Source organism: Cervus elaphus, chromosome 6 (assembly GCF_910594005.1).
Source record: "Cervus elaphus chromosome 6, mCerEla1.1, whole genome shotgun sequence".
NCBI classification, from domain to species: Eukaryota; Metazoa; Chordata; class Mammalia; order Artiodactyla; family Cervidae; genus Cervus; species Cervus elaphus.
Genome location: NC_057820.1, coordinates 39,064,255 through 39,087,273, shown reverse-complemented (window position 1 = coordinate 39,087,273; position 23,019 = coordinate 39,064,255). Strand labels below are relative to the sequence as shown.

At 35.1% G+C, this 23,019-nt stretch overlaps 1 long non-coding RNA gene across 1 annotated transcript in view; it reads right to left on the bottom strand.

The window, feature by feature from the left end:
• LOC122696183 overlaps positions 1-11,089 on the bottom strand; it is a 41,015-nt gene extending 29,926 nt beyond the window's left edge. Inside the window, exon 1 of the long non-coding RNA XR_006341704.1 lies at positions 10,930-11,089. This is a non-coding gene — a long non-coding RNA (uncharacterized LOC122696183). The remainder of the gene's footprint in view (positions 1-10,929) is intronic.
• Between the last annotated feature and the right edge of the window lie 11,930 nt (positions 11,090-23,019).

Genomic DNA, 23,019 nt, shown 5'->3' with positions numbered 1-23,019 from the left:
ATAGCAAATTGAGGGAGAAGCCCTTTCTGAATTTTTCGTATATACTTAGTGACAGACCTTCTAAAAGTGACTGAGTTGTCATAAACCGCCTCCCCAGGAGTTTCATCACTGGGGAAAATTGACATTATCTTAGAAGATGAGACTAGAAATTGACACCACACCAGAAAAACTGTCTCCGAATATCATACTTCCCATGTCTTCTAAGGGCCCATTCATCTTTCCAAAATGTCGTCTACTCTCCCCTAGGAAACCTACAAGCCCCTACCCTTTTCCTCCTGAGATGATACTTATGGCTGAATTCTAAGCTACTTCTTTGAGTTAGATTCATTTTTCCCTAGGTGTCTCAAATGAGGTACACATGTTAAATTTTTTTTTTTTTTTTTTTTTTTGCTAATTTGTCTTTTATTACAGGGATCTTAGCTAACACTCAGAAATTAAAAAGTAAATGTGTTAGTCCCTTAGTCATATCCAACTCTTTGTGCCCCCATGGACTGTAGCTCACCAAACTCCTTTGTCCATGAAATCCTCCAGCAAGAATACTGGAATGGACAGCCATTCCCTTCTCCAGGGGATCTTCCTGACCCAGGGATCGAACCTTGGTCTCCCACATTGCCAGCAGATTCTTTACTGTTTGAGCCACCAGGAAAGCACAAGATATAGAAAGGTAGAAGAAAAATTGTTTTTTCTCCTCAACAGTTTCTGCCTTCAGAAACTGGATAAATGAGAAATATATAAGCCCAAAGCAAGGGGAAGGAAGGAGATAATAAAGGCAAAAGCAGAAATCAGTACAATTTAAAACAGAAAAGAAACAATAAAGAAAATTAAGGAAACCCAATGTTGTTCTTTGAAAAGATACATAAGTCAACCTACTTGTTGCTTGGATCAAGATGATGATCAAGTAGACATGGTGAGAAGTAGTTAGATTTTGGATATATTTTGATGGTAGAGCCTTGAGGATGTTTTACATACTAGCAGAAGACTGTGAGGAAAAGAATGAAAGATTTCTTCAAGGGCTTGGGCCTAAACAACTAGATAAAACATTTGCCATGCAAAAGAAGGACTAAAGAATGAGCAGTTTTCAAAGGCTGGGGTTTGTTTTTTTCTACACCTAACAGAGGAACCCATTATATATTAGTCAAATTTAAACCCATGTAAGATTATTCATATCTCATGTAAAACAATATTTAGGGAGATTCGAGTTCCCATATTTATGTTCTGCTTCTGGCACATGTTTTCCATCCTCAATGTCACCTATTGATGTCCAGATGAGACCTAACCCAGCAAACACAAGCAAACTTGAGTTAGAATAAAAAAGTCAAGTTCTTGTGAAAGGAGCCCTTTCAATTGTCAGCTCTCTTTAAGTAGCTACACGAAACGTCCCATGTAACAGTTTCATGTGTATTACATTAGTTATAATTAGTTGCATGACCACCCCTTTTACAAAGAAAACTAAACAATGCATTATCTTATACTGGGCATTGATTTTTCCAACTAAAATTAGGGGTCACAGTGTAAGACTTTGTCTGATGAAGAGATGGAGATTAAGAGATATACAGAGCTACATGGAAATGAAATTTGGCAATGAGAAAATCTTAGAAATTTTGTGATTGATGTGATACAGTACGCAATGGCATGGAACCAGCATGAGAAATGCTAACCATTCATAGTATGTGAAATAGATGAAGGTGATATAAAGGCAGCATTCTAGAGATCTGATCTACTCAAGAACTCAGTTAGATGGACATAAGTATTCTAAAAGAGAAAATTCAGGTGTTACTGAACAAGATAGAAATGAGGAAAAAATGGTGAAAAAAATGAAAGACTAAATATTGTCAATGCTATTGATAGACAGCTGCAAATCCAATTTCAATTATTGAACAGTTACTCTACAAGGTCCCAGTACAAATGGAATGGTGTCACATCTTTATCATTAATTATCAGTAATTATCTATTATTGGTAATATTGGTAATTATTAGATGCATTTTGCTGAGTAATTTAGCAAAAGAAAAATCACTACATTTACTTTCTCTAGATGGCTTTGAGTCTGAAGATTTATTTTTAGCCACCAATTTAGGAGGGAAAAAAATCATTTTAGGTCACTTTGCTTAAATGGAAATACTATTTATATGTTAATAATTATAAAGCAATGACAACGGTTTGTGAAGGCTATGCTTTTATTAATTAATATAGTATAACAAGTAAGATGAACAGACTGTTATATGTGTGAGTGGTGTTTTGTTGGCTCAATATATTTTTGTTTAGTATATGAGACAAAAAAGGATTAACATTTTATATTTGTATCACTATAAAATTACCTCTTTGAAGGGTAGCTCATTTCATTTTCCATATCAGTGATGAGGAAATGTCTAAGAGGAAATCCATATGGAAGTATTTAGAAGAATATAGGAGATAACAGGGCAATCTTTCTCATGATTAGTTCCTACTATTATTTAAATCTACCCATAAAATAGTTGTAAAAAAAACTCTATTTCTTTTTTCTTTTTCTTTTTTAAGACTCTTAGCCCATAAGAAAGAAACCCAAAATATTTTTCTTGGGACTACATAACTTAACCCAACTCTATAGAAATACCTAAGTTTTCATTAATAGCTTCCTTTACCTTCTATTAAAAGTAAGTTGCTAGAGGAATTGCTTAATGTAGGTTTGAAAATGATTGCAAATATCAACAATTGATTCAGTAACTACTAAAATAGTTTTTGACTTAAATATAGTATGTTACAGGTTCTAAATGAATCTAAGGTTGCAACAGTTTTATAAGAACAGGGACTTTAAAAGATAATACTTTCACATTCCACATTGATAGCATCACTGACTCAATGGATATAAATTTGAGCAAATGCCAGGGTGCAGTTAAAAGGACAGGGAAGCCAGCATGCTGCAGTCCATGGGGTTGTGAAGAGTCAGACACAACTTAGCAACTCAACAACAACAACCTCATTCTCATGGCCTAAAAATTCTCTGGAAGAACTCTCCAACAGAAGTATTTCATTCCATGGTTATATGCCACTTTCTATAAATGAAGAACTGAAACTTCATAATATAAACAAAAGGGAAACATGTAATAAAACTTGAGCAATGTATTAAAAGGGAAACTGCCCTTTAGAGATAATGGATCTATTCTCTACTCCATGCATGAATGCAACTCTCATTAACGTTAATGGAAGTTATGCGTAAGCATCAAGAAAATATACCTGGTATAATGGATTTCCAGAATGGGTAATGGCATCTAATGTATTCCTGGCATAGCTGTGTCTTTATGCAGCCAAATAAGAGTATGCCTAAAATTTGGGGATAGAGATAAGAATTTAAGAGAAGAATTTTAAAGTAGTAAGAAAGTCTGAGAATACAATAATATCTTTGCATTTTTCTTCTCTCTTAAAAAAACTCCTTCCAGTCACTGGTAATTTCTCTCCTGCAATTGTGCGGATTTTAAGAGTCTAGTTTCAAAGCAATGATGTCACCTAATCAATTAACTGATCTCCAGTAGCATATTGGGCACCTACTGGCTTGGGGAGTTTATCTTTCAGTGTCCTATCTTTTTGCCTTTTCATACTTTCATGGGGTTCTCAGGCAAGTGTATGAAGTGGCTTTCCATTCCCTTCTCCAGTGGACCATAATTGCTGGGAGAAATATCAATAACCTCAGATATGCAGATGACATCACGCTTATGACAGAAAGTGAAGAAGAACTAAAGAGCCTCTTGATGAAAGTGAAAGAGGAGAATCAAAAAGTTGGCTTAAAATTCAACATTCAGAAAACTAAGATCATGGCATCTGGTCCCATCACTTCAAGGCAAATAGATGGGGAAACAGTGGCTGAGTTTATTTTGGGGGGCTGCAAAATCACTACAGATGGTGACTGCAGCCAGGAAATTAAAAGATGCTTGCTCCTTAGAAGAAAAGTTATGACCAACCTAGAAAGCATATTAATAAGCAGAGACATTATTTTGCCAACAAAGGTCCATCTAGTCAAAGCTATGGTATTTCCAATAGTCATGTATGGATGTGAGAGTTGGACTATAAAGAAAACAGCATCCAAGAAATGATGCTTTTGAACTGTGGTGTTGGAGAAGACTCCAGAGAGTCCCCTGTACAGCAAGGAGATCCAACCAGTCCATCCTAAAGAAAATCAGTCCTGAATATTCACTGGAAGGACTGATGTAGAAGCTGAAACTCCAATACTTTGGCCACCTGATGCAAAGAACTGACTCATTGGAAAAGACCCTGATGCTGGGATAGATTGAAAGCAGGAGAAAAGGGACTATAGAGGATGAGATGGTTGGATGTCATCACCGACTCGATGGACATCAGTTTGAGAAAGCTCTGGGAGTTGGTAACAGACAGGGAAGCCTGGCGTGCAGCGGTCCACGGGGTCACAAAGAGTCAGACATGACTGAGCAACTGAACTGAACTGAATCAGTTAACTAAGGTAACTTATAACCACAATGCCTGACAAAAAGTTAATGCACATAAAAGTTTAGTTGCTTTCCTGATCTTACTTGGATATTACATATAAAAACTCTCACAGTAGTAGCTATCAGTAATCCAGAAATCTTTTTTTCTCTAAATTCAAAGGTTCTTGATTATAGATTATCTGTTGATGTTTTGGTAGCTTAGTTAGCTGCCCAAAGCTTTTTTTTTTTTTTAAACTGTGGAATTTTTAAAAATCAGATTGTCACAACAGTCAAGCAAATATAAAATTTTATTAAGCAAATTATAATTTACCTAATTCCCTTGTGGCTCAGCTGGTAAGGAATCTGCCTGCAATGTGGGCAAGCTGGGTTGAATCCCTGGGTTAGGAAGATTCCCCTGGAGAAAGGAAAGTCTACCCACTCCAGTATTCTGGCCTGGAGAATTCCATGGACTCTTTAGACCATGGGGTCACAAAGAGTCAGTCACGGCTGAGTAACTTTCACTTCACTTTCACTTAATTTATTGAACAGTCAAGTTAGATACTAGTATGATGCTCAAAATGTAAACCAGGGCAGTTTTATTAACCCTTCACCTAAATATCTTCCACAATTTCTGGAAGAGACATTATGTGAGCTGAACGTAGTGATTATGTTCAGAAACTCTTCAGAACAGCCTCTCTATACAACTAATCTACATTCAATCATATGACAGAGAATAGCTAACTATTTTGAAATAAACTATTTCACGGTTCTTGGTCTTGGTTTTTATTTACGTCACTAATTACTCAGTTTATCTAAGGAAGAGTTCTTATCTGTTTCACACTGATATATTAGCTTTTTCTCAGCTTTGCTCTGCAATTTTTTCCTATTCAAATCCTTGGGAGCTTCCCAATCACATATCTTGCTTCTTCTTCAATAATGGAGACTCAACTGGTCTCCCCTTTCTTCCTCCCTCCCTCCCTTTTGCCTTTTGCTTTCCTTTCTGTCAACTCTACATAGGGTGTAAGCATTTATTCTCCCTTTCTCCCATCTAAAAGGGTGGGACAAGTCTATTGAAGTTTTGAAGAATAGTGAATAGAGGCAAAACTGACTTAACACTCATGTAAACATTGTTATGTTTTCCTTGACAGTCACTTGTATAAGTATACTACTGAAAATTTTTTTCTTTTGGTTTATATATATATATATATTTTTTTTCATTTATTTGGGATGTGATGGGGAGGGAGGTGGGAGGGGAGTTCAAGATGGGGAACACATGTAAATCCATGGCTGATTCATGTCAATGCATGGCAAAAACCGAAATGTTATGAGAAAGATTGAAGCCATGCCTTTTGAGATCTACAATTTGAGAAAGAAGGAAAAATGCAAATTCTGGCCAAGAGTCTGGAAATAGGATAAACCAAACAAGGTGTAAAGGGAGCTGACAAGAATAGAACTAGTGTGATTAGAAATTTCTTGTATGCCTGACATTTTGAGTATTAAGTAGCATTGCCATACATTTACTGATGATATTACCAAGTAGTATCATCCAGAGAGACTGAAGCTCAGAGGGATTTAGAAAATTTCCCAAAGACAGACACATGGTAAGTGTGTGTGTGTGTGTGTGTGTGTGTGTGTGTGTAATTTGACTCCTGAACTTTCCACAGCTAGGAAAGACTGCCTCATTAATAAAATGGAATTTTATTGGTTACATTCTCTGTCCCCTGAGTAGGTCATCTAAGCCATCAAATTAGAGTTTTTCGTCTCCTACCAAACTTCCAACTATTCATACTCTACACCACATAGTCTGTACACTAGAAAATAACATCTTCCAATTTTCAAAAGTCTCTAGTGGGCAAATTATTTCATATTTCTTAATAAATGTACACCATTCTTAATCCCATATATAATATCTTTTCAAGGGCATGTTACTCCATTATGATTCAGAAGAACATATTTGTCCACAACTTCCTCATGCAAAATGAGGATAACCTGCCCTTCATTCTCATACAATTGTTGAAGGACAAAATTTATGCAAACTAAACATGTTTGTTGGTAAGAGCTATTTTGTAACTTTTCTTTTCTAGGACCTAAAATAATACTTTGTGCATAATTCTAAGTAAACGTTGAATGGGTGACCTTTGACTTCTTAGTTCCACATATAGCTCCAAAGAAGAAATACCATGGAAACCATTACCTATTGTATTACAATGAAAAGAATCTGTTTTTAGTGTCCTAAGTACGTTCGGACAGGTAAGTACTCTACCATTCTCATTACATCTGTCAATTTTGAATTTAAAGAAGTACTGTGGCATAATAGAAAAAGCATGGGAAATCCTAAAAAACCATTTGTTCAAGTCCCCTAAAATACTTATTATGTAGTTTATAATCTTTACTAAAGGTTAAATAATTTGTTTGTGCTTCAGTATCCACAGCCACAAAATTGGAACTGAATATTTACCCCATTGATTTGTTAAGATGAAAAGACAATGTACCTGTTCCATATTATGCAGAAAATAAATTATTACTATTGTTATGATAGTAATCATCATCACTACCAACAGTATTCAAGTCAATACAATGAGGCTAGAAAGAATTACTTCATAATCTAGCATTTATATGCACATTTTACTAAAATGTGTTTTTTAGGTCGTGAACAATACTGCTAATTGATGGGCATTGAGTTAATTAGGGTACACAAAGCACTAATTGCAGAGAACAAAAAAGATTCCCTAACATGAATATCTCACAATTTAGAGCACATTTGTAATACCATCTATTATAGGGTATGGGTTCTATCAGCACAGCACTATACTATATTTCCCTGCAAAATCTAAATTTGTATACCCAAATAATAAATCTGTGGTCCTGGAAACTTAAAATAACCAAAACATTCCCTTTCTTTATTTCTCTTTCTTCATTTCCAGAAATTTAGAGTTTGTTTAGTATTCCAAGCAAATAAAATAATTTGCTGATTTTCTCCACTTATTTTGTTGTTTTCTTCTTTCGTCCCATTCCCCAAACTCTATCACTGAGTTCCTTTACTTGTCTCAAAAATTCATTTACTCTATAATATAAAATAGAAAGAAATGCACTGGAGAAGGAAATGGCAACCCACTCCAGTGTTCTTGCCTGGAGAATCCCAGGGATGGGAGCCTGGTGGGCTGCCGTCTATGGGGTCGCACAGAGTTGGACACGACTGACGTGACTTAGCAGTAACAGATTAAAATTACAGTATTATTTGTGGAAAGAAAAAGGGTGTTATTTAACATTTAGTAATCAAAGTACCAGATCATCTAATGTGCATGCTCAGTCACTCAGTTGTGTCTGACTCTTTGCAACCCCATGGATTATAGCCTGCCAGACTCCTCTGTCCAGGGAACTTCCCAGACAAGAATATTGGATGGGTAAATCATCTAATTAGCACGTGAAAATTTGGTCACCAAAAATCTGACCAGTTTCTGAATGGCCTCTTTGCTGAATTTTCATAGCTGCATTTTTATAAACATCCTAAATATTGTCTCAATACTTAGAGAAAAATATAACTGCCAGATTCAAAACAGAAGCACAAAATGCACAGAAAATCAGCTATCTAATCTAAAAACCATACATTATGATTTTATCCCAAATTTTTTATCAGTTTAAAACACTTAATATTAATAATAGACAAAAATGCTGAGAATACTAACTTGTGGAAAGACCTACCACAACCATATCCAAGTTACTGATAACCCTTTTCCAACATTTTCTCCTTGTTCAAGCTATACATAGTCTCCTAAAAATAAGAACACCAGCTATACTTGCTTAGGAGTCAGAAGGAAAATACTCATCTTTCCTTTTTGACCCATATATACCAATGTATTATACCTTCATGTTTACTTACCCAACAATATTCCAGTCAACATCTTGGCCATATGCCTCCAATCTTTGCTTAGTGTAATGGATTCTGAATATACCTTATAGAATTGCTCTCTGGTCTATTCTAAACTCACTTTACACTATACCATGTTTCTTTTCGGGTCTGAATAGTAAATCCTTATATTTGATGGATTAAAGCAATGCTTTTTTATTAAGAACACATACCGAGAAAAATAAACTTAAGGAAGCATGAAGACTGACTCTGTAAGTTGGAACATATGAAGCTCAAAGCACAAAAGAGAGGAGTTCCATTAAAATAAGTGTAATTTAAAAGTCAAATTTAAATATATGCAGAAAGCATATGAAATTGTGTGTATTTTAGCCATCAGGAGCAGACAATATTACTTGCCTCAAAATTTTTAAGTTCTTTAATGAAATAATATGATGTTTAAAATATGGGGAAAACCAGTATAAAAACTCAGTAGTGTTACTATGACAACAGAAAACCATTCAACAGTCTTAGACTAAGAAAAGTGAAAATAGATTCTTGCTTCATGAGAAATAATATTAAATTGGAATGTGCAATATTCTAGTTCTGCTTTTGACTTAATAAATATTCCGTAATATTTTAAAGCACATTTCTTATAGAAACACGTATACTGAGTCTTTGGAAATAATGTTTTTAAAAATTAAGGGAACATGACTCTAAATCTGAAGAAACTTATGATGTCTTTTGGGATAAAGATGGCACATCAATTTATTTCATTTTTTGCTTCATTTAACATATATTTATTAGGCTTCTACTATGCTCCAGCACTGTGATAGGTACTGTGGAAAAAAATGATGAACAAACAACACAATCCTTATTATCTTGGAGAGAAAATGAAGTAGGATAAAAAGACATTAATCATTTAATCATAACTATAAGATCACTGAATATACTATTTCTCCTGGTGGAAAGGGGATAGGGCAGAATTTCTGATACAGAGAGAATGTATGGTGAATTCTAAAAACTGTTAAAAAAAAAAAAAATCCAGTATAGGCCCAATCATACAGGATTTTGTAAACAAGTTAAGACTTTGATTTTTAGTCTAAAGGCATTAGAAAACTATTGAAGTGCTTATCAGTTCAGATAAATGATATTTTTATCTCAGAGAAAATTAAATTTCAGACTGTATTACTGACTTTTGTTGTAGAAACTAATATCAAAAGCTTATAAAACAACAAAAGGTTTGTATATGAATAGTGCCGGTCAGTTGTAGCTCAGTTCTGGTTGTCAGGATACACTTTTACTCCCCTCCCCAAGATTTTTTCATTTTCAGGTCAGGCTGAGAGATTAGCTCCTATCTGGCACACCTCTTCTTATAGCACATCAAAAACATCCCTCAGCAGTGCATAATATTCTAAAAGCCTCCATCTCAAAGTGAAAAGATCTCTTTTGCTCTGATTTCCTTGTCTCTCACAAGTCACAGAGCCAAGACTGACCAAGTGGTCAGAAAGTATTTAAACAAATGAGAGGGTTGGCAAGCCACCTGGCAAGGAGATAGAAAGGGAAATATGTAATTCTTCATTAGAGACAGGAGAGAAGAGTTAGGGAAAGTAAAATAATCTACAAGTGTTTAAATGTACTTTTGTGACTAATGAATAAAAGTGTAAGATAATATAGTAAAGTCATAGCATTCTTAAAATCACCTTGCTTGTTACTTAGATATGAGGAAACAAGTTGGTCGACATATCATGAATGAAACGTTTAGAGGAGGTATTCAAGGATGACTACTTCAGTAATAATTTGAAAGCATGTGCAACTTCATGAAATATGTATCCCCCAATAGAAAAGAAAACAAAATTAAAAGTCATCTTTGCTAATAGATTTCAAGAATTGCATTTGTAACCCATATGTACTTATTGTTTTATCTACAGAAAATAATTTAATCTCAAAGATTTCATAACCAGAACATTAGGGCTTGTGTTTAGTTATTTGTGCCCATGCAAATCAAAAGTATACACAGTACTATTTCATGTAGATAAGCATTAAAACTTAGCCAACCATTTCCTGTAAAAAAAATGTAGTTAATTCTTGAACATAGAGTAATGGTTTGGCACTTAAAATATGAATCATATTTTATTTGAGAATTCATAGTTTAACTTCATCATATATAAGCAAAACCTGTGTACTAAGGTAATATTATATTCATTTTGTACTTTTTAATGAGGGAATTTCTAAACCAACAAACAATTATCCCTCATCATCAAAAAATTTGCCTAGTGATGACCTCCTGGGAGTTTCACCAGTCTGTCTAGAAATTTAAATACCTCCTGTCTGATCAAAGTGTCCACAAGCACAGGATTTTTTAAAGTATCATATTCATACTAGCAAATACTAATTTTTGTAAGTATTATTCCATGAAAAGTTTTTTCATTAAATACTATGCCATTTTAAAAATGACCCATTTGTAGTATATTAGGCTTTCTATTGCTATATGACAAATTACTCAAATTTAGCTATTTACAACCACACTAACATATCATACAAATTTCCTTGGGTCAAGAATGTAAGTACGGGTTAGATGGCTCCCATGCTCAGAATCTCACCAGACTGAAATCAAGGTGTTAGCCAGAACTGCAATCTCATTCTAGTCTCAGGTCATCTTTCAAACTTACTGGTTGTTGGAAGAATTCAGTCCCTGTTGCTGTAGAGAAGGAAGTCTCCCTTTTCTTGCTAGCCGCAAAATGGAATACTGTCAACTCTTAGAGGCTACCCTCAGGACCCCGCCAAAGGTCCCAATCCAATAGGCAGTTCAGGATGTGGTAGCTGGCTTCCTCAAGGACAGCAGGAAAGTCTGCTGTTTGACTCTCTGACTTCTTTTAAGGACTCAAATTATTACATCAGGCTCACATAGTAAAATCTCTCTTTTGATTAGTTCAAAGTCAACTGATGGGGGATTTTTTCATATCTACAACAGCTCTTCTACCATATAAAGTCACACAATCGCGACAATGATACGCCATTATATTCACAGGTCCAAACCACCCAGACCCAAGGGAGGGAATGGAATCTTCAAGGCCATCTGAGAATTCTGTCTACTACACAGGGTTACTTTTTTTTTTTTCCCCCAAATGGCCCTGATGACTCAACAATCTAAAATGTAGAAATATAAATTCAACTCCACACAATCAATTATAAGCGCTACTTGACAAGTAACATGCCTGGAAAATCTTTCAGGGGAAAAAAATGTTTGCAATATATCCCATGTTGAGAAACCTTCTCTAAAAAACTCAGTTCATATAAACATACATTTAAACTTAAAATAATTTTATTATAAACAATGAGTGAACCAGAGAGGCCCAAAAGGAAACTAAGGTGAGTTTTTTAATCTCTCTACTCCCACACATTCCTCCAACTCAATCTTTTCCTTTTTCTTATTCCCTTTACTCTGTGGATGATCCTGCATGGGAAATCTCTACTTGGACCCTCAAAAGATATGGAATTAGTAAAAACCATCATCCTGCTATAATCTGAGTTCCTGAAAACAGTGATCTAAGTTTCCAGTAAACAAGCAAACAAGCCAATGAGAGAGACTGTGTGTGTGAGAGAAAGACAGAATATTGGCTGGCAACCCTAATCTTACCCCCAACCAATGTAAGTCCTAAAGTTTGTGTTTCAAATTGAATGCTCAGACCTGAAGACTCATGTCCCCCTAAAATCCTCTGTGCAAACCTAACAGCTTTATTCACTGGAAACAAGGCAAAAGTGCCTCAACAAGTGTCTGATAAACAAAACTTGTACCTACACACAACAGAACATGACTCAGCAACACAAAGGACAAGCTGCCAAGTCATGTAACAGCAAGGATAAACTTTAATGAATTTTTCTAAATGAAAGCGACCAGAACCAAAAGAGTTCATTCTGTAAGATTTTATGTATACAACATTCTGGCAAAACTACTGCATCAGTGGTTTCCAGGAGTCAAGGGTAGAAGGAATATTAACTGAGGGGGCTACACAGGGACAGTTAAGGTACCATTGAACACAAATCTCCTGGAAAATGGCAGATCAAGATGACAAAGTGTTAACAGATGATTTTCCCATTGGAAAAAATTTGAATGTTCAGCAAATTCCAAAATTTACATTTATTTTTCTTAGTTTTAAACTCTTTTTTTTTTAATTTCCATTTATTTTTATTAGTTGGAGGCTATTTGCTTTACAATATTGTAGTGATTTTTGCCATACATTGACATGAATCAGCCATGGATTTACATGTGTTCTCCATCCCGATCCCCCCTCCCACCTCCCTCCCCATCCCATCCCTCCGGGTCTTCCCAGTGCACCAGGCCTGGGCACTTGTCTCATGCATCCAACCTGGGCTGGTGATCTGTTTCACACTTGATAGTATACTTGTTTCAACACTATTCTCTCAGAACATCCCACCCTCGCCTTCTCCCACAGAGTCCAAAAGTCTGTTCTGTACTTCTGTGTCTCTTTTTCTGTTTTGCATATAGGGTTATCGTTACCATCTTTCTAAATTCCATATATATGTGTTAGTATACTCTATAGGTCTTTATCTTTCTGGCTTACTTCCGTCTGTATAATGGGCTCCAGTTTCATCCAACTCATTAGAACTGATTCAAAGTATTCTTCTTAATGGCTGAGTAATATTCCATGGTGTATATGTACCACAGCTTCCTTATCCATTCGTCTGCTGATGGGCATCTAGGTTGCTTCCATGTCCTGGCTATTATAAACAGTGTTGCGATGAACATTGGGGTACACGTGTCTCTTTCAGATCTGGTTTCCTCGGTGTGTATGCCCAGGAGTGGGGTTGCTGGGTCATATGGCAGTTCTATTTCCAGTTTTTTAAGGAATCTCCACGCTGTTCTCCATAGTGGCTGTACTAGTTTGCATTCCCACCAACAGTGTAAGAGGGTTCCCTTTTCTCCACACCCTCTCCAGCATTTATTGCTTGTAGACTTTTGGATAGCAGCCATTCTGACTGGCGTGTAACGGTACCTCATATTTTTCTTAGTTTTAAATTCTTAAAGCAGCCTTATACATTAAAAAATGTGTGTATGTTTCTGAACCAATTTTTTCTTTCATTAAGAGTTTGTAACAAACTGAATATCTGAGAGTGAAAATTGATAAATATTAAATGGTGAAAGAAATCATTACCTTTTACTATAAGTAGAAAAGTTCTAAGGCTAATAAGGGATAAACACCTAGACTATTGAATTGCCATTTATTCCTGAAAAATCATCTAATTTCAGCATAATCACAGTATAAATATTTAATTGTTTATCAAAAATATTCAAGGGAGAGATGAGCTTTTAGCTCCTACCATGTAGCTACCTACATTCTGCAGGTAGGTATAAGGAAGTGCTAAACTTTTCAATTCAATTAGAACTTGAAAGCTGCCCACTTTGAGATTCGCTGTCAGTTTGAATTGATTGACATTCACTGTTTTATATTTCTGTGATTTTTTTGTTGTTGTTTATAAGGTTCTTTCACTTTTACTATTTTATTCTATTATAAAATACATGGTTCAGATTCAAAAATATGAAGATACAAGCTATAGCTATAGTTTTACAACAATAAAGAGACGAACCTAGATATATAAGAAGAAAGATTAAAACCTAACTTTAAATTGTAAGAAATGTCTGTCCTTCACACTTGCAAAAATATGAAAAATGGATGGCAAAATATACTGAATTCTCACTGTAATACTTTAATACTAAGAGAAATTCAGCAGAAAGAAGCTTATCTGTTTTTACCTGAGATGTTTGGAAGGTGAAAATAGAGAAAGGATCTAGGTGATCGCTTGTGCTGATCTCTTGAGGATTGCATTATAGAAAGATTTCACAGTATCCCTTCATTCATCAATAAAATGATTAGATATTTAAATATTCAGAAATGTATTAATAATCCCAAAAATATTTTATCAGTTTTTCCTACAAACCGTTTAAATATCATTCTAGCATTTAAGATAAGAGCAAATAATTGAGACAGTACTAAAAATCAGATAATCTTTTAAAACTTTTTTTCCTTTGTAAATTTACTTGAGTAAAATTGACCTTTTTTGGTGTTCATTAAAGAAATTGTAACACATCCTTGTAACCACCACAACAAGCAGGGTCCAGCAAAGTTTATCAACCCCCCCAGAAACTGCTTAAGTCTATCCCTTATAGTTACAGCATGCTCCAACCCCTGACAAATACTGATTTGTTCTCTTTACTATAGCCTTGCCTTTTCTAGAATGTCATATAAATGAAAAATGCAGTATGTGACCTTTACACGTGGATGTTATATATGGGAGATACAAACAAGAGTAATTAAAAAAAAAAAAACCTTAATAAAATCATGTAGAGCTCATTAAAATAACTATGGAAACATGCCCACAGACTTGGAACTGAAGATAAAATCAGTTTTATAATATATAAGGTCAGAACAAAAGGCTAGAAATCGTACCTTCTTTCAAAAGACTAAAGTGTAAAGCTGTCCCCAAATTCACCTCTCATAAGCATTTATCTTTTAGATATGTTCTACAACTTGACAATTCTTATAAACTGGCTATTCCCATTTCCCCCTTTGGAATATGGGGCCACACAGTTTCCACCTGTTAAGGTCAATTAATTTGTGAAAGAGCTCCAACAGCTTTGAGCAAAAGCTCTTTTCCTTTTATTAAGGAATCAGAACTGCCATATGTTAATTGCTAATCCATTTCTCACCTAGAATAGTGAGACAACACAAAGGCATTATTTACACAGCATATTAAATTACTGCTTTTTAAAAATATAAATGGATATTTCTATAATAATAATGATAAGCTTTCCCACAAGAATTTAACTTTTATTTGTGAATTTATTTTCTCTAGTCCAAATTTAGGAGGAAAACATTGATAGAGGAGAAAAATTCTTTCAAATGATTTTTGATTCATCTTTATAAATGAACTGAAGATTATGGGTATAATAATTTATAATAAAGAACAACTCCATAAATATTAGTTTATTATAGAAAATGCATAACTTTATATCAATTAGGAGATTGTTTTGTTAGCTGGACCTCTCAGAGAGCATAGTGATGGGATAGACAACACTAAATAAAGTTTCTACAACTTCCTAGGGCTGGCATATCTAGAAGGTGATAAAGAAGGTCCCATTTCTTACTTGAATTTATGGTACTTTATTTGTTGTATAGTTTGAATGACAACTGTGAATGTCTAAATATAAGAAAGGTTAAGAAGAAAATTTCCAGACTGCTTGATGGAGCTAAGAATTCTTATCCATTACACAGGTTTGTTAAGGAAAAAAAAAAAAAAAAAATCAGGGTTGGAGAAAAGGAATCAGTATCTCAATTTATGTTTCCTATTATCTGTCATTTTCTCTTTCTTATTATAATAATATAGAATTTCAAACTCTATCAGCCATCTAGCCATCATAGTATTTGGAAACTGGTGAGAATATACAGTTTCACGTATACTTCACTACCCTGGAAGTTTGCAGAACACTAACAATGAAATTTGCTCTCATAAATAATAGAATAGCAAAGCTTTGTCTTGAAATACTATGCTTCGATCTTTGCAGATTAGAGAGCTATCACACAAGATGATAAAGGCTAAAATCTCACCCACAATCTGTGAGTCCTTGGAACATGTCTATTTTCCAAATAAATCTCAAAATAATATTTTTATTTCATTCATGTGCAATACAATCTCATGCTACAGCTGATTCATTTCTCCACTAAAGACAATTAGTTCATGTATTTTCCTATACTGGTTATTCTTTTCCATAAACAACTTAAGAAGTCATTAGCCTTGCTTATAACAATAAATGGATATTGAGCCTTATGTGTCAGGTGCTTTATTAGTCATGTTTTTACAAGAAAAGAGTTATTCAAAAGGGAATCCATTTAGTTTCCCTACTTCCAATCTTCTGAAGACTACGTCTATCCAGGCTTTTGGAGCATTCATTCACATGAAACAATCTAAAACTGCCCAGCTGATGAATTTAATGCTTCTACAAATATGACAAATAGAAGACTCAGCCTTGCATCTGGGGAGCAGCTGAGGATTAGCAATCTGGATGGGCATTCCAGGAGAGGTCAGGAGTAAGGACTCTGGCTATGAGTTTTCAGAAAGGGAACACTGAAATGGAATGGGAATACACCAAAGGAGGGCTTAGAGAGGAAAGAAGAATCTGGAGAGGAAAGAAGAATCAATTCTATGCAAAAGCAAGAAGCAGCATATATCTAGTGTCTGCACTCAACTTCACATTGTCTTTGGTCCCATGGAAAAAATAGGCCTTTTTTTCTTAACTCAGGTAATTAGTGTTCACCCACTAAGTAAATTTGTTCTTTTTAAAAACTGTATTTATTTTACCTGGAGAATATTTTCTTTACAATATTGTGTTGGTTTCTGTCATAGATCAACAAGAATCAGCCATAGGTATGCCCCCTCCCTCTTGAACCTCTGTCTCACCTTCCACCCCATCCCACCTCTCTAGGTTATCACACAGCAGGGGTTTGAGCTCCAGGCCTCACGCAGCAATTTCCCACTGGCTATCTGTTTTTTTTTACATATGGTAATTTATATTGTCTATGTTTCCAGGCTACTCTCTCAATTTATCCCACCCTCTCCTTGCCCCACTGTGTGCTGATGAACTGATTTGCAAGTCAGCAAAAGAAAATTTGTTTTTGAAAAGGGTATAGCTTCCTTCACTTTAAGATGTGAAACACAAATCTTCAAATTCTACCCCATTTGTCATGCACTGGAGAGTAGAGAGTCAGGCCAAAAGTAAGACAATATGTTTGTCATATGCTTCCCAGGTGGTGCTAGTGGTAACGAATCTGCCTGCCAATGCAGGAGACATAAGAGACACGGGTTCAATCCCTGGGTCAGGAAGATCCGCTGGAGGAGCGCGTAGCAAGCTACTCCAGTACTCCTGCCTGGAGAAACCCCATGGACAGAGGAGCCTGGCAGGCTATAGTCCATGGGGTCACGAAGAGTCTGACCTGACTGAAGCAACTTGGCCCAGCACACTTGTTCTGCAAATAGCATCTACTGATCCTGCCGCCTGGAGGTACGCCTTTGCCCTTCCTTTAACCTAACTTTGGTTAGGCAGTTCTCCTTTTGCAGATTTGGAATTACGGAATGAGGATAAAAGCAAGAGTCAAGAGAAAAACAGGAAAGAGAGAAACCTCAGATGTTTAATTATTTAATTATATTAATTGATTAACATAAATTACCTCTGGTTATTTCAGTTTTACACCTGACTTATTTGGGGGCTTGGGCCCTGATAAGCTGACTTTGCACCTAGACCCAGAAAGCTCAGAACAAATCACTGATGACAGCTAGGCAGTGATTCAGAAATTGCATCCGTCTCTAAACCCACACTCTGGCCTGTCTAATCTCACTTTGCTCTTGGTTCCAAATTTGTGATTCCTTACGGTAACTTCACACTTCCCTTAAAACTTCACTTTGCTTCCTCTGCTTTGCTGCTAAGAGACTCTAGCATTTGGACACTAGTTTTTAGTGTCATCTGTGGGCAGCAAAGTGTTAACTCAGCAGACCTAAGTTTCCCAAAAATAATCTCAGAATCCATACCCCAACGCCCTCCCCCACTCAAAATAAAAAAAAAAAAAAAAAAGAAGAGGTGATCTTGGTAAAATAAGTGTGATGAGCAGACCAAAAGTGAACGTCCATATATTTAAGTAGAATTGATGGCTTTTAAAATCAAATCTATGCCTAGATTTTGTGTTGTCTCCCCCTACTCCTTGCTCTCCACTCGACTGTGTGTCTGTCTTTAGTTATAAAAGCTTCCACACTATTGTACTATTATATGCTTCCTTGCCTCTGTGTCTCTGGTCATGCTATTGTCTGTGTTTGGAAGATCTTTCCCCTCTTCTCTATCTTTTGAAATTTTATTTATCCTTCAAGGCTCAGTTCAGATATAACATCTTTGGTAACGCTTGTTATTTGCTGTTGTTGTTCAGTCACTGAGTCATATCTTTGCAACTGCATGGACTGTAGCACACCAGGCATCCCTGTCCTTCACTGTCTCTTGGAGTTTACTCAAACTCATGTCCCTTGAATCAGTGATGCCTTCCAACCATCCCATCCTCTGTCGCCCCCTTCTCCTGCCCTCAATCTTTTCCTAGCATCAGGGTTTTTTTTCTAATGAGTCGGCTATGTGCATCAGGTGGCCAAAGGATTGGAGCTTCAGCTTCAGCATCAGTCCTTCCAGTGCATATTCAGTTTTGATTCCCTTTAGGATTAATTGGTTTGATCTTTTTGCTGTCCAAGGGACTCTTAAGAGTCTTCTCCAGCACCACAATGCAAAAGCATCAATTCTTCAGTGCTCAGCCTTCTTTATGGTCCAACTCTCAAATCCATACATGACTACTGGAAAAACCATAACGTTGACTGTACATACCTTTGTCAGTATAATAATGTCTCTTCTTTTGAACACACTGTCTAGTTTTGTCATAACTTTTCTTCCAAAGAGCAAGCGTCTTTTAATTTCATGGCTGCAGTTACCGTCCACCATGATTTTTGAGCCTCTCACTGTTTCCATTTCACCAGTTAGAATCAATTGTTTACTCTCTGCTAATTTAGGCATTCAGGTTACACTTTATTGGGAAAGCACAGTCTTAGAGTTTGTTGTGTTTATCTTCAGCCATCAGAAGATTAAAGAACAGGAAAAAAAAGTGTCTTAATTATTTTATATCCTCTAATTTGTGGTGATACCCATAATCAACTAGGTTTGTTGCCCCCCTGCCCCTGTATGATTTTTTTTTCTCTGCTTTCCATTCCCAACTCTTAAATTATAATCAAAGTAAAAAGCATAACTGTTATGGAAAAAGTATCAAGACAAGTCTTCTAGCCATACCTTTTCACCAGATTGCAACCAATAAACAACCCATATGAATATTCTGGAATCACTTCTAATCCTAATGCTTTGATCCTAATAAACAGTTAAGTATATGAATTGAATTTGATTAAAGTAAAAAGCTACCCAGTCTCTCTTAAAATATTCTCACTGGCCCACAACTAATCATCTTACTAGTTAGATGACAACTTGATGAAAATTAAGGTTTTTAAGTAACAAATGTTTAAACTAGATTGTAGGATGAAGGTATAAAAGTGGATTTAATTCGGAAACATTATATAAAATATAGAATTATTTTACATGTATATCTAAATATCAGAAAGAATTAATCATTTATCATGAATAAATGGATTGTATATCATACACAAAGAAATTAAAAAGGTCAATTTTTTAAAAATAGCACATTCGCAATCAATATAATTAGTTCTGTGACCATACCCACTGCTGTCTTTTTACAGAACTATGACTACTGGATCATAACCAAGTTCGTCAGCTGAATTCCAGCTGCAGAATTCATGTCTCTCATAACTATATGAGAGGGAGAAGAGGACTGCCTCATTTTCAAGCCATAAGTTGAGACCACAGTGTCATCTGGAATATGATAAAGTTTGTGAATGAGTTCATTTTATTTGGAAATCACTTAGAAAAAACAAATATGAAACCAGTGATAATGTATTTTCTGATACGTTTCAGATTTAAGCCACAATTAGAAAGGGTAGCTGTAATGCTATATAAAATAATTTTCCTGCCTATGTCAGACAGTTCATTAAGCTGTCAAAAATAATCCCACTAGACCTATATATAAATATATATAATATATATATATATATATACACACATATGTACATAGTGGGATTATTTTAAATTTTTATTTTATTTTATTATTTTAATTATTTTATTATATATATATACACATATATATATATATATATGTATATATATATATATATATCATCCAGTTACAGATTCTTATAGTATAAGGATTCCATAAAAAGGAAAGAGATTATCACAGCATAATTTTAAATTTAATGATTTAAATCATCTTTTTCCTTTTTGGCCTTTATTTGCATATGATTTTTCTAAAAACTGTAATTTAGCCTATGGAATAGGAAGAAACAACAGTCTCCAGTAAATGTACAGTTGGGATATTTTAGTTAGTCGTTTTTTTTTTAACTTCTAGGTTCATTCCTAGAATTGAAGACATTTTTTCATATTATATATTTTTTCATTGTTTTTTATCTTCAGGTTTTTTTTTTTAAAGCCAAACAATAATAATACTTGATGTTTAGGCATGTAGATGCAAAACATGGTATTTAAGGTCTTCAATGTATGTGCCTCCCTTACCTTATTAGCTAAACTTTCTTCTACCATTGTACCATAACAAGATGATACAGTTATACTAACCTTTTCAGATTGCTGAATTGTCCAATAACAATATCTTTCATTTAGTGATATCATGTATAAGTCACAGAACCAAAGACAGTTTGTACTGTAACAAAAATCAGCATAGAATAGTTTAGACTTGCAGATATTTGGGTTCAAATACCTGTCCAATCCTGTAGTACTTATGCAACCAAGGCAAGTTACTCAAATCCTTGTGCCTCATTTACTTCATGTGTGAATTAATGATAATAATAGTACTTAACTCAGAATTTTTTGAACAAAAATTAGTTAATATTTGAAAAGCTCTAAACAAATTGTAAGTGCTCAATAATTGTTAATTGGTATTTTAGCCCTAGCATTGTCACTAAAATCATGTGGAACATCAGGCAAGTCATTTAGCTTGTCAAGTGAAGATAATATACATTCCTTAATTAGTTATTAAGCTTGTTGTAAGTGCAAAGTTTAAAATTTTTAGTATTTTTAGTATTTATGTATTAACTTAAAAGGATTTTTGCAAAAGGAGTGATCTTAAAGGAAATGGAGTAGAGTTAAGGATGTACCAAAAGTATGGACAGAGAAGAAAGAAAGAATAAACCAAAATATTGACTTTTCAATATTGAGCTAAGAATTCTGCAAACACTGAATAGAATGTGTGACACACACAGACCAAAACTAATGATGTTTATAAGACACAGAAACCTGAAAAATATCATAAACTTACAATAGGGCAATTGATTTATAAAATGCATTATGTAAATACTCAACAAATACTCATTATTATAAATACATATCTTCAGAACAATCTTACCATGTGTGTATAGTTTTATTTCCAGTTTACTAGTTGGAGACCAAAAGTTAAGAAAACTTAACTAAATTACCCAAGATCCATAACACAACTAAAATAAAGCAGCACTGAGATGCAAATTGAAGTCTTTTGCAGATAAAGCCTGCGATCCTTCAATAAACTACCTCTCAATTCCAGGAAATGACATCATGTAAGTCTGTCTGAAGCAATGGTGGAAAACTAGGCTTAAACAGCTAACACATTTCACCAAACACTTTTAAAAGATTATGCTTCTTTTCCATTAAAAAGAAATAGAACATATGGTTCAGGTGGCCAGACAAATAAGTGGTAATTGTTTCATCAATATCCTAAAGGAGGAAGTTGAATAATTAATTGAAACTAGAAAAACATTAACAATTCAAGAGTGAGAAGAATTGACATTATCTACTGTTGGTTTGTATAAGGTCAACTATGTTTTATATTGTACCATATTGGATATGTAGAATTGAATAGGGAATTTCAAGGATTGTTTCGCCACTTGCTTTAACTTTTCACATAGGTTTTAGAAACTAACATTACACTTTACATACACTGGTGAGAAGCAAATTTAATCTACTCTCCCTATATGACACTTTTCTATTTCTACTTTTTTCCTTTGTCTTATGCCCTGCTGCTTCCGCATGTGGACTCTTAGTTTCCCAACCAGGGATAGAACCAGGGCCCCCTGAATTGGAAGCGTAGAGTTTTAACCTGTGGACCAGTAGGGAAATCCTTAACATCCTTCTTGTATCCCCTACATTAGTGAAGGTAGTCTAATGAATGCAATCCACAAATGTCAAGATTTCAGTAGCTTACCACAGTAAAGTTTTGTTTCTCATTCAAAACTCCCTCAAATGAGTTTCCCTAATCAGAGTGTAGCTCTCTTTCCAATGTGATTCAGGGAGCTAGGCCTCTTTCATACTGTGAATGTGATCTCTCATCTTCCTCAATTGGTTTCTAAGATTTAGGGACCATTTCAACAGACAGAATAGCAGGTGAAAAATTACACATGGGAGGTCTTATAAGCCTGACCTGGAAGTCTGCAGACTTTATATCATTTCTACTGAATACTCATTGTATATTATGTGTATTGTAATGTATATACTAATATACATTTCTTTGGCTAGAACTCAGTCACATGGTTATGTAACTGAGGTCACTCATCAGTTAGATCCATTAGACTATGTCTTGCTTAATAAATAATAAACTGTAACCTACCTTCATTGATCAAGCTCACTTTGTTTTCACAAAAACTGGACATACTCCAAGCCTCAAGTAGCCTACATAATAATACGTACACCCAAGTTGTTTTTCAGGAACTCAGGGTCAGTTGTGTCCAGCTTGAGCTCCAGTCATTTAAGACTGATCTGGATAACTGACCCGTCAACTTGTCATACACAAGTGTCTGGTCAGTGACCTTTTGACGTCAGAGGGCCAATAACTCCACCCTCGCAACACATCTATGTCGCCTTTTGCTGAACACGCACCCTGTGAAGAGGGCTGTGACTTAGCTGCACCTGCACCGGACAAAAATTACATCACCTTTTTCTTATTTCTAATCGCGTTTCCTTACATTCCTCATGCCTCACACCACCTGCTTCTTTATTTCATAAATATCCAGCCCCTTACCTTCCGTGAGGCAGACTTGAGACTTTTCTCCTGTTTTCT